The sequence below is a fragment of the Leptodactylus fuscus genome, chromosome 8 (genome assembly GCF_031893055.1).
Source record: "Leptodactylus fuscus isolate aLepFus1 chromosome 8, aLepFus1.hap2, whole genome shotgun sequence".
NCBI classification, from domain to species: domain Eukaryota; kingdom Metazoa; phylum Chordata; class Amphibia; order Anura; family Leptodactylidae; genus Leptodactylus; species Leptodactylus fuscus.
Window position 1 is genome coordinate 94,147,812 of NC_134272.1, and position 14,674 is coordinate 94,162,485.

The following is a 14,674-nucleotide window of genomic DNA, read 5'->3' on the forward strand; positions in this document are numbered from 1 at the left end:
CTCAGATCTATAGGGTACACCAGTCTCAGATCTATAGGATACACCAGTCTCAGATCTATAGGATATGCCAGTCTGCAGATCTATAGGGTACACCAGTCTCAGATCTATAGGATACACCAGTCTCAGATCTATTGGGTACACCAGTCTCAGATCTATAGGATACACCAGTCTCAGATCTATAGGATACACCAGTCTCAGATCTATAGGATATACCAGTTTCAGATGTATAGGATACACCAGTCTCAGATCTATTGGGTACACCAGTCTCAGATCTATAGGATACGCCAGTCTGCAGATCTATAGGGTACACCAGTCTCAGATCTATAGGGTACACCAGTCTCAGATCTATAGGACTCGCCAGTTTCAGATCTATAGGGTACACCAGTCTCAGATCTATAGGATACACCAGTCTCAGATCTATAGGATACACCAGTCTCAGATCTATAGGATACACCAGTCTCAGATCTATAGGATACACCAGTCTGCAGATCTATAGGGTACACCAGTCTCAGATCTATAGGGTACACCAGTCTCAGATCTATAGGGTACACCAGTCTCAGATCTATAGGATTTGCCAGTTTCAGATCTATAGGATACACCAGTCTCAGATCTATAGGATATACCAGTCTCAGATCTATAGGATACACCAGTCTGCAGATCTATAGGACACACCAGTCTCAGATCTATAGGATACACCAGTCTCAGATCTATAGGATACACCAGTCTCAGATCTATAGGATACACCAGTCTCAGATCTATAGGATATACCAGTCTCAGATCTATAGGATACACCAGTCTCAGATCTATAGGATATACCAGTCTCAGATCTATAGGATACACCAGTCTCAGATCTATAGGATATACCAGTTTCAGATGTATAGGATACACCAGTCTCAGATCTATAGGGTACACCAGTCTCAGATCTATAGGATACACCAGTCTCAGATCTATAGGATATGCCAGTCTGCAGATCTATAGGGTACACCAGTCTCAGATCTATAGGATACACCAGTCTCAGATCTATTGGGTACACCAGTCTCAGATCTATAGGATACACCAGTCTCAGATCTATAGGATACACCAGTCTCAGATCTATAGGATATACCAGTTTCAGATGTATAGGATACACCAGTCTCAGATCTATTGGGTACACCAGTCTCAGATCTATAGGATACGCCAGTCTGCAGATCTATAGGGTACACCAGTCTCAGATCTATAGGGTACACCAGTCTCAGATCTATAGGACTCGCCAGTTTCAGATCTATAGGGTACACCAGTCTCAGATCTATAGGATACACCAGTCTCAGATCTATAGGATACACCAGTCTCAGATCTATAGGATACACCAGTCTCAGATCTATAGGATACACCAGTCTGCAGATCTATAGGGTACACCAGTCTCAGATCTATAGGATATGCCAGTCTCAGATCTATAGGATACGCCAGTCTCAGATCTATAGGACACACCAGTCTCAGATCTATAGGATACACCAGTCTGCAGATCTATAGGGTACACCAGTCTCAGATCTATAGGATACACCAGTCTGCAGATCTATAGGGTACACCAGTCTCAGATCTATAGGGTACACCAGTCTCAGATCTATAGGGTACACCAGTCTCAGATCTATAGGATTTGCCAGTTTCAGATCTATAGGATACACCAGTCTCTGATCTATAGGATATACCAGTCTCAGATCTATAGGATACACCAGTCTGCAGATCTATAGGACACACCAGTCTCAGATCTATAGGATACACCAGTCTCAGATCTATAGGATACACCAGTCTCAGATCTATAGGATATACCAGTCTCAGATCTATAGGATACACCAGTCTCAGATCTATAGGATATACCAGTCTCAGATCTATAGGATACACCAGTCTGCAGATCTATAGGACACACCAGTCTCAGATCTATAGGATACACCAGTCTCAAATCTATAGGATACACCAGTCTCAGATCTATTGGGTACACCAGTCTCAGATCTATAGGATACACCAGTCTCAGATCTATAGGATACACCAGTCTCAGATCTATAGGATATACCAGTTTCAGATGTATAGGATACACCAGTCTCAGATCTATTGGGTACACCAGTCTCAGATCTATAGGATACGCCAGTCTGCAGATCTATAGGGTACACCAGTCTCAGATCTATAGGGTACACCAGTCTCAGATCTATAGGATTTGCCAGTTTCAGATCTATAGGGTACACCAGTCTCAGATCTATAGGATATACCAGTCTCAGATCTATAGGATACACCAGTCTGCAGATCTATAGGACACACCAGTCTCAGATCTATAGGATACACCAGTCTCAGATCTATAGGATATGCCAGTTTCAGATCTATAGGATACACCAGTCTCAGATCTATAGGATACACCAGTCTCAGATCTATAGGATACACCAGTCTCAGATCTATAGGATATACCAGTTTCAGATGTATAGGATACACCAGTCTCAGATCTATTGGGTACACCAGTCTCAGATCTATAGGATACGCCAGTCTGCAGATCTATAGGGTACACCAGTCTCAGATCTATAGGGTACACAAGTCTCAGATCTATAGGATTTGCCAGTTTCAGATCTATAGGGTACACCAGTCTCAGATCTATAGGATATACCAGTCTGCAGATCTATAGGACACACCAGTCTCAGATCTATAGGATACACCAGTCTCAGATCTATAGGATATGCCAGTTTCAGATCTATAGGATACACCAGTCTCAGATCTATTGGGTACACCAGTCTCAGATCTATAGGATACACCAGTCTGCAGATCTATAGGGTACACCAGTCTCAGATCTATAGGATACACCAGTCTCAGATCTATAGGATACACCAGTCTCAGATCTGTAGGATACACCAGTCTCAGATCTATTGGATACACCAGTCTCAGATCTATAGGATACACCAGTCTCAGATCTATAGGGTACACCAGTCTAAGATCTATAGGACACACCAGTCTCAGATCTATAGGGTACACCAGTCTAAGATCTATAAGATACACCAGTCTCAGATCTATAGGATACACCAGTCTCAGATCTATAGGATACACCAGTCTCAGATCTATAGGATACACCAGTCTCAGATCTATAGGGTACACCAGTCTCAGATCTATAGGGTACACCAGTCTCAGATCTATAGGATACACCAGTCTCAGATCTATAGGATACACCAGTCTCAGATCTATAGGATACACCAGTCTCAGATCTATAGGATACACCAGTCTCAGATCTATTGGATACACCAGTCTCAGATCTATAGGATACACCAGTCTCAGATCTATAGGGTACACCAGTCTAAGATCTATAGGACACACCAGTCTCAGATCTATAGGGTACACCAGTCTAAGATCTATAGGATACACCAGTCTCAGATCTATAGGATACACCAGTCTGCAGATCTATAGGATACACCAGTCTCAGATCTATAGGATACACCAGTCTCAGATCTGTAGGATACACCAGTCTCAGATCTATTGGATACACCAGTCTCAGATCTATAGGATACGCCAGTCTCAGATCTATAGGGTACACCAGTCTCAGATCTATAGGATACACCAGTCTGCAGATCTATAGGATACACCAGTCTGCAGATCTATAGGGTACACCAGTCTCAGATCTATAGGATATGCCAGTCTCAGATCTATAGGATACGCCAGTCTCAGATCTATAGGACACACCAGTCTCAGATCTATAGGATACACCAGTCTGCAGATCTATAGGGTACACCAGTCTCAGATCTATAGGATACACCAGTCTGCAGATCTATAGGGTACACCAGTCTCAGATCTATAGGGTACACCAGTCTCATATCTATAGGGTACACCAGTCTCAGATCTATAGGATATACCAGTCTCAGATCTATAGGATACACCAGTCTGCAGATCTATAGGACACACCAGTCTCAGATCTATAGGATACACCAGTCTCAGATCTATAGGATACACCAGTCTCAGATCTATTGGGTACACCAGTCTCAGATCTATAGGATACACCAGTCTCAGATCTATAGGATACACCAGTCTCAGATCTATAGGATATACCAGTTTCAGATGTATAGGATACACCAGTCTCAGATCTATTGGGTACACCAGTCTCAGATCTATAGGATACGCCAGTCTGCAGATCTATAGGGTACACCAGTCTCAGATCTATAGGGTACACCAGTCTCAGATCTATAGGATTTGCCAGTTTCAGATCTATAGGGTACACCAGTCTCAGATCTATAGGATATACCAGTCTCAGATCTATAGGATACACCAGTCTGCAGATCTATAGGACACACCAGTCTCAGATCTATAGGATACACCAGTCTCAGATCTATAGGATATGCCAGTTTCAGATCTATAGGATACACCAGTCTCAGATCTATAGGATACACCAGTCTCAGATCTATAGGATGCACCAGTCTCAGATCTATAGGATATACCAGTCTCAGATGTATAGGATACACCAGTCTCAGATCTATTGGGTACACCAGTCTCAGATCTATAGGATACGCCAGTCTGCAGATCTATAGGGTACACCAGTCTCAGATCTATAGGGTACACCAGTCTCAGATCTATAGGATTTGCCAGTTTCAGATCTATAGGGTACACCAGTCTCAGATCTATAGGATATACCAGTCTGCAGATCTATAGGACACACCAGTCTCAGATCTATAGGATACACCAGTCTCAGATCTATAGGATATGCCAGTTTCAGATCTATAGGATACACCAGTCTCAGATCTATTGGGTACACCAGTCTCAGATCTATAGGATACACCAGTCTGCAGATCTATAGGGTACACCAGTCTCAGATCTATAGGATACACCAGTCTGCAGATCTATAGGGTACACCAGTCTCAGATCTATAGGATACACCAGTCTGCAGATCTATAGGATACACCAGTCTGCAGATCTATAGGGTACACCAGTCTCAGATCTATAGGATATGCCAGTCTCAGATCTATAGGATACGCCAGTCTCAGATCTATAGGACACACCAGTCTCAGATCTATAGGATACACCAGTCTGCAGATCTATAGGGTACACCAGTCTCAGATCTATAGGATACACCAGTCTGCAGATCTATAGGGTACACCAGTCTCAGATCTATAGGGTACACCAGTCTCAGATCTATAGGGTACACCAGTCTCAGATCTATAGGATTTGCCAGTTTCAGATCTATAGGATACACCAGTCTCAGATCTATAGGATATACCAGTCTCAGATCTATAGGATACACCAGTCTGCAGATCTATAGGACACACCAGTCTCAGATCTATAGGATACACCAGTCTCAGATCTATAGGATACACCAGTCTCAGATCTATAGGATACACCAGTCTCAGATCTATAGGATATACCAGTCTCAGATCTATAGGATACACCAGTCTCAGATCTATAGGATATACCAGTCTCAGATCTATAGGATACACCAGTCTCAGATCTATAGGATATACCAGTTTCAGATGTATAGGATACACCAGTCTCAGATCTATTGGGTACACCAGTCTCAGATCTATAGGATACGCCAGTCTGCAGATCTATAGGGTACACCAGTCTCAGATCTATAGGATACACCAGTCTCAGATCTATTGGGTACACCAGTCTCAGATCTATAGGATACACCAGTCTCAGATCTATAGGATACACCAGTCTCAGATCTATAGGATATACCAGTTTCAGATGTATAGGATACACCAGTCTCAGATCTATTGGGTACACCAGTCTCAGATCTATAGGATACGCCAGTCTGCAGATCTATAGGGTACACCAGTCTCAGATCTATAGGGTACACCAGTCTCAGATCTATAGGATTTGCCAGTTTCAGATCTATAGGGTACACCAGTCTCAGATCTATAGGATACACCAGTCTCAGATCTATAGGATACACCAGTCTCAGATCTATAGGATACACCAGTCTCAGATCTATAGGATACACCAGTCTGCAGATCTATAGGGTACACCAGTCTCAGATCTATAGGATATGCCAGTCTCAGATCTATAGGATACGCCAGTCTCAGATCTATAGGACACACCAGTCTCAGATCTATAGGATACACCAGTCTGCAGATCTATAGGGTACACCAGTCTCAGATCTATAGGATACACCAGTCTGCAGATCTATAGGGTACACCAGTCTCAGATCTATAGGGTACACCAGTCTCAGATCTATAGGGTACACCAGTCTCAGATCTATAGGATTTGCCAGTTTCAGATCTATAGGATACACCAGTCTCAGATCTATAGGATATACCAGTCTCAGATCTATAGGATACACCAGTCTGCAGATCTATAGGACACACCAGTCTCAGATCTATAGGATACACCAGTCTCAGATCTATAGGATACACCAGTCTCAGATCTATAGGATATACCAGTCTCAGATCTATAGGATACACCAGTCTCAGATCTATAGGATATACCAGTCTCAGATCTATAGGATACACCAGTCTGCAGATCTATAGGACACACCAGTCTCAGATCTATAGGATACACCAGTCTCAGATCTATAGGATACACCAGTCTCAGATCTATTGGGTACACCAGTCTCAGATCTATAGGATACACCAGTCTCAGATCTATAGGATACACCAGTCTCAGATCTATAGGATATACCAGTTTCAGATGTATAGGATACACCAGTCTCAGATCTATTGGGTACACCAGTCTCAGATCTGTAGGATACGCCAGTCTGCAGATCTATAGGGTACACCAGTCTCAGATCTATAGGGTACACCAGTCTCAGATCTATAGGATTTGCCAGTTTCAGATCTATAGGGTACACCAGTCTCAGATCTATAGGATATACCAGTCTCAGATCTATAGGATACACCAGTCTGCAGATCTATAGGACACACCAGTCTCAGATCTATAGGATACACCAGTCTCAGATCTATAGGATATGCCAGTTTCAGATCTATAGGATACACCAGTCTCAGATCTATAGGATACACCAGTCTCAGATCTATAGGATACACCAGTCTCAGATCTATAGGATATACCAGTTTCAGATGTATAGGATACACCAGTCTCAGATCTATTGGGTACACCAGTCTCAGATCTATAGGATACGCCAGTCTGCAGATCTATAGGGTACACCAGTCTCAGATCTATAGGGTACACCAGTCTCAGATCTATAGGATTTGCCAGTTTCAGATCTATAGGGTACACCAGTCTCAGATCTATAGGATATACCAGTCTGCAGATCTATAGGACACACCAGTCTCAGATCTATAGGATACACCAGTCTCAGATCTATAGGATATGCCAGTTTCAGATCTATAGGATACACCAGTCTCAGATCTATTGGGTACACCAGTCTCAGATCTATAGGATACACCAGTCTGCAGATCTATAGGACACACCAGTCTCAGATCTATAGGATACACCAGTCTCAGATCTATAGGATACACCAGTCTCAGATCTATTGGGTACACCAGTCTCAGATCTATAGGATACACCAGTCTCAGATCTATAGGATACACCAGTCTGCAGATCTATAGGGTACACCAGTCTCAGATCTATAGGATATGCCAGTCTCAGATCTATAGGATACGCCAGTCTCAGATCTATAGGACACACCAGTCTCAGATCTATAGGATACACCAGTCTGCAGATCTATAGGGTACACCAGTCTCAGATCTATAGGATACACCAGTCTGCAGATCTATAGGGTACACCAGTCTCAGATCTATAGGGTACACCAGTCTCATATCTATAGGGTACACCAGTCTCAGATCTATAGGATATACCAGTCTCAGATCTATAGGATACACCAGTCTGCAGATCTATAGGACACACCAGTCTCAGATCTATAGGATACACCAGTCTCAGATCTATAGGATACACCAGTCTCAGATCTATTGGGTACACCAGTCTCAGATCTATAGGATACACCAGTCTCAGATCTATAGGATACACCAGTCTCAGATCTATAGGATATACCAGTTTCAGATGTATAGGATACACCAGTCTCAGATCTATTGGGTACACCAGTCTCAGATCTATAGGATACGCCAGTCTGCAGATCTATAGGGTACACCAGTCTCAGATCTATAGGGTACACCAGTCTCAGATCTATAGGATTTGCCAGTTTCAGATCTATAGGGTACACCAGTCTCAGATCTATAGGATATACCAGTCTCAGATCTATAGGATACACCAGTCTGCAGATCTATAGGACACACCAGTCTCAGATCTATAGGATACACCAGTCTCAGATCTATAGGATATGCCAGTTTCAGATCTATAGGATACACCAGTCTCAGATCTATAGGATACACCAGTCTCAGATCTATAGGATGCACCAGTCTCAGATCTATAGGATATACCAGTCTCAGATGTATAGGATACACCAGTCTCAGATCTATTGGGTACACCAGTCTCAGATCTATAGGATACGCCAGTCTGCAGATCTATAGGGTACACCAGTCTCAGATCTATAGGGTACACCAGTCTCAGATCTATAGGATTTGCCAGTTTCAGATCTATAGGGTACACCAGTCTCAGATCTATAGGATATACCAGTCTGCAGATCTATAGGACACACCAGTCTCAGATCTATAGGATACACCAGTCTCAGATCTATAGGATATGCCAGTTTCAGATCTATAGGATACACCAGTCTCAGATCTATTGGGTACACCAGTCTCAGATCTATAGGATACACCAGTCTGCAGATCTATAGGGTACACCAGTCTCAGATCTATAGGATACACCAGTCTGCAGATCTATAGGGTACACCAGTCTCAGATCTATAGGATACACCAGTCTGCAGATCTATAGGATACACCAGTCTGCAGATCTATAGGGTACACCAGTCTCAGATCTATAGGATATGCCAGTCTCAGATCTATAGGATACGCCAGTCTCAGATCTATAGGACACACCAGTCTCAGATCTATAGGATACACCAGTCTGCAGATCTATAGGGTACACCAGTCTCAGATCTATAGGATACACCAGTCTGCAGATCTATAGGGTACACCAGTCTCAGATCTATAGGGTACACCAGTCTCAGATCTATAGGGTACACCAGTCTCAGATCTATAGGATTTGCCAGTTTCAGATCTATAGGATACACCAGTCTCAGATCTATAGGATATACCAGTCTCAGATCTATAGGATACACCAGTCTGCAGATCTATAGGACACACCAGTCTCAGATCTATAGGATACACCAGTCTCAGATCTATAGGATACACCAGTCTCAGATCTATAGGATACACCAGTCTCAGATCTATAGGATATACCAGTCTCAGATCTATAGGATACACCAGTCTCAGATCTATAGGATATACCAGTCTCAGATCTATAGGATACACCAGTCTCAGATCTATAGGATATACCAGTTTCAGATGTATAGGATACACCAGTCTCAGATCTATTGGGTACACCAGTCTCAGATCTATAGGATACGCCAGTCTGCAGATCTATAGGGTACACCAGTCTCAGATCTATAGGATACACCAGTCTCAGATCTATTGGGTACACCAGTCTCAGATCTATAGGATACACCAGTCTCAGATCTATAGGATACACCAGTCTCAGATCTATAGGATATACCAGTTTCAGATGTATAGGATACACCAGTCTCAGATCTATTGGGTACACCAGTCTCAGATCTATAGGATACGCCAGTCTGCAGATCTATAGGGTACACCAGTCTCAGATCTATAGGGTACACCAGTCTCAGATCTATAGGATTTGCCAGTTTCAGATCTATAGGGTACACCAGTCTCAGATCTATAGGATACACCAGTCTCAGATCTATAGGATACACCAGTCTCAGATCTATAGGATACACCAGTCTCAGATCTATAGGATACACCAGTCTGCAGATCTATAGGGTACACCAGTCTCAGATCTATAGGATATGCCAGTCTCAGATCTATAGGATACGCCAGTCTCAGATCTATAGGACACACCAGTCTCAGATCTATAGGATACACCAGTCTGCAGATCTATAGGGTACACCAGTCTCAGATCTATAGGATACACCAGTCTGCAGATCTATAGGGTACACCAGTCTCAGATCTATAGGGTACACCAGTCTCAGATCTATAGGGTACACCAGTCTCAGATCTATAGGATTTGCCAGTTTCAGATCTATAGGATACACCAGTCTCAGATCTATAGGATATACCAGTCTCAGATCTATAGGATACACCAGTCTGCAGATCTATAGGACACACCAGTCTCAGATCTATAGGATACACCAGTCTCAGATCTATAGGATACACCAGTCTCAGATCTATAGGATATACCAGTCTCAGATCTATAGGATACACCAGTCTCAGATCTATAGGATATACCAGTCTCAGATCTATAGGATACACCAGTCTGCAGATCTATAGGACACACCAGTCTCAGATCTATAGGATACACCAGTCTCAGATCTATAGGATACACCAGTCTCAGATCTATTGGGTACACCAGTCTCAGATCTATAGGATACACCAGTCTCAGATCTATAGGATACACCAGTCTCAGATCTATAGGATATACCAGTTTCAGATGTATAGGATACACCAGTCTCAGATCTATTGGGTACACCAGTCTCAGATCTGTAGGATACGCCAGTCTGCAGATCTATAGGGTACACCAGTCTCAGATCTATAGGGTACACCAGTCTCAGATCTATAGGATTTGCCAGTTTCAGATCTATAGGGTACACCAGTCTCAGATCTATAGGATATACCAGTCTCAGATCTATAGGATACACCAGTCTGCAGATCTATAGGACACACCAGTCTCAGATCTATAGGATACACCAGTCTCAGATCTATAGGATATGCCAGTTTCAGATCTATAGGATACACCAGTCTCAGATCTATAGGATACACCAGTCTCAGATCTATAGGATACACCAGTCTCAGATCTATAGGATATACCAGTTTCAGATGTATAGGATACACCAGTCTCAGATCTATTGGGTACACCAGTCTCAGATCTATAGGATACGCCAGTCTGCAGATCTATAGGGTACACCAGTCTCAGATCTATAGGGTACACCAGTCTCAGATCTATAGGATTTGCCAGTTTCAGATCTATAGGGTACACCAGTCTCAGATCTATAGGATATACCAGTCTGCAGATCTATAGGACACACCAGTCTCAGATCTATAGGATACACCAGTCTCAGATCTATAGGATATGCCAGTTTCAGATCTATAGGATACACCAGTCTCAGATCTATTGGGTACACCAGTCTCAGATCTATAGGATACACCAGTCTGCAGATCTATAGGACACACCAGTCTCAGATCTATAGGATACACCAGTCTCAGATCTATAGGATACACCAGTCTCAGATCTATTGGGTACACCAGTCTCAGATCTATAGGATACACCAGTCTCAGATCTATAGGATATACCAGTCTCAGATCTATTGGGTACACCAGTCTCAGATCTATAGGATATACCAGTCTCAGATCTATTGGGTACACCAGTCTCAGATCTATAGGATACGCCAGTCTCAGATCTATAGGACACACCAGTCTCAGATCTATAGGATATGCCAGTCTGCAAATCTGGACCCGATTCACTTAGGAAATGGTTTCTACATTTATTAAACTTCTCCTCCTCCTTGTAGGGTTGCCCAGGTTTTTTTGTTCCTGAATCAGCGCCCTCTAGGTATAGCAGTGCTGCCTCATTGAAGTGAATGGGACAGTGCTGCAGTACCTGCACCTGCCACTAGAGTTTGCCCTGAGGAGTGAGCAGATCTGTGGGGAGGGGGTCCTGGGGGTCACAGATATAATATTGATAGCCTGTCCTAAGGATAGGTCATCAATATTAGATCTGCCCCTCTCCCATTGATCCCCTGCACTCATAGGAATATGTAAGGACCGAGTTCTGCAGATTTTCCTCTTCCTCTCCATTATACAATGTCCCGCTGAGGATTTCTTTGTGTGGATGAGAATTACTAAAACCTTAAACTGTAAAATGTTGTATTATTTTACCTATAAAGTGTTTCCATCCGGTGTCCGCAGCCTTACACTACAATGACCTGCCACTTCTTGCTGCTCCTAAATTTTCCACTAGGTGGCAGTCATCGCCTAACATTGCAAACACGAAATAAGTTCTGTGACCGCCACAATGGTCTCAATCAATTTGCGCTGTACCGCGGATTTCCAAGAAGCGATCCCTTATTTCAGGGAAGATCGCCTTTCACCATGTCCGTTTATCCAACAATATGACGCACAAAGCGAAGAACTTCATATATTAGAATTAGAGATGAGCGAACAGTAAAATGTTCCAGATTTGATATTTGTTTCGAGTAGCCCCTCAATATACGACTATTGGAACGAATATCGAACCCCATTATAGTCTATGGGAGAAAATGCTTCGCTACAGGGGATCCCACCATTCACCTCAGGAGAGTCACCAAGTCCACTATGACACCCCAGGAAATGATGCCAACACCTCTGCAATGTAACTGGGCCAGCAGGGGGCGCATGTCTGGGGGCATCAAGTACCTTTATTATGTCGGGATCCCTGTCAGCTTGCGATATCCCGGAGCGGACTTTTCCCCATAGGAATGCATTGACCAGCGTTGATTGGCCAGTGTACAGCATTCGGCCAATCAACACTAGTTCTGCCTGAGGAGGTGGAGTCTAAAATCGGTTCACAGCAGTTTCCATTCTGGTCCGATGCTGATTGGCCAAATGCTGTACAATGGCCAATCAACACTGGTCAATGCATTCCTATGGCGAGATGAAGCAGAGCTGGCCGTGCGGTTAGCTCGGCTACTCCAGACACTGGAGATGAAGCAGAGCTCATCTCCGCTACACCCAACCTTCCCTCCAACTACTCCTCCTATCACACACATCTCTGGTGTAACTCTGTTGTAGAGATGTAGTAGAGCTGAGTGTGTGCTGAGCTCTGCTACACACGAGATGTGTGTGACAGGAGGAGTAGATGGAGGGATGTTTGGGAGTAGTGCAGATACAACAGAGATGTAGCAGAGCTGGCCAATGTTAGCAGTATGATGCAGCAGAGCTGAGTGTGTTAGTCTGCTGCATCAGACTACTATATCTGCCAGCTCTGCACACTCTGGAGTTGAGCTGAGTGTGCAGTATCGGATTAATCCCCTCTCCCCCACCATTGTCCACTTACCTGCAGCTCCCAGCTCCTCTTCTTGGTCCGGTCTGGTCCTCTGTCTGGTCTTCAGAGTGCCCTGCCCCCCTCACCCCGACTAGTATTATAGAGAAGGCGGGGCTTAGGAGAGTGTGGGAGGGTGTCCACGGTCTCCCCACCCAGTACCGGCCAACATTCTCCTAAGCCCCGCCTTCTCTATAATACTAGTCAGGGAGAGGGGGGGCTTAGGAGCGATTGCTACATCGGTAGAGCTGAGTGTGTAGCAGGTTCAGCTCTGCTTCATCTCGGCATAGGAATGCATTGACTAGCGTTGATTGGCTGAGTGCTGTAGTCTGTATGGCATTCGTCCAATCAGCGCTGGTCAATGCCTTCCTATGGGAAAAAGTCAGCTCGTGCACATTGCAAACTGACAGGGATCCCGACCAGACAGAGCCCCAAAGAGCTGGGTGAGGGACATTCCCCCCTAAATAAAGGTAACCTCTAGCTATCCCTGCCTGTACATCTGTCCCTGTCTCACAGTCACATAGTTCACAGTCCCAAATTAGTCGAATGGTAAATCCACCGTTCGCATAAATTGGAGGTTCTCTGTTTCTGGCTGCCAATTCCTTTTTCCGATTTTTTTTCACTGCCTCCGTTGTCGTAGTTCCTGTCCCACCTCCCCTGTACAGTTATTGGTGCAAAAAAAGCGCCAGGGAAGGTGGGAGGGGATACGAATTTTTACTGCGTTTATGGCCTGGTATTCAATCGTACGGCCTTCGCTGATCTCTAATGGTGATAGATCCTGGTGATATAACGTTACATTTTGTTACCGTCCATCTGGCGATATTGTCACATGACTCAGATTAAATGTTTCTGTTATTTTCCGGAGCATAAAGCGGATTTTTGGTCATTTCTCACAATCCTCTTCTCGTGTATAAGCTGTGGCACAGGATTTATCTTTTCCTTGGCGCTGGGGGGTGTTTGGGGGGGACAATCCCATTTCTCATCTGTCACCATTGTATTAGGTCTGTAATCACATGAAGCTGTATTAGAGCTGCTCGGGAAATCCCTGCACTGAGCATTTCCCTGCGGGGGGGGGGGGGGGCTGTGAACCCTGCGCAGTTCTTAAAGTGACAGCAAAGGCAAACATGAAGGGTAACGTTCCCAGAGAATTTCCACTTCCTTTAAGTATTATTGGGGCACAAAGTCCCCGTCCCCACTGACCCTTAAATCAGTCCAATCTGTGGATGAGAGGCAACAACTTCCCACCCTCTCTACAATAAGATATGACAAGTGAAGCCCCTCCTCTGAAGAAAAGCCCCTCCCCTGAAGAAAAGCCCTTCCCCTGAAGAAAAGCCCTTCCCCTGAAGAGAAGCTGCACCTTCTCACTTACCTACCTTACTACATGAACAGTATTAGGAGGCCACAAACCCCTCTGGGTTCTTCTTCTAGTAACAGCTCCCACCCACTCTATATAAGACGACAGTCCAGGCCCCACCTTTTAATGAGCCCCTCCCCTTTTCTTGATCCCTGTCTGTACGTAGAGGTTTAGGAGGCGGGGCACCCCTGTTTTATGGCTAAACGTCCTGTTTTTTTGAGG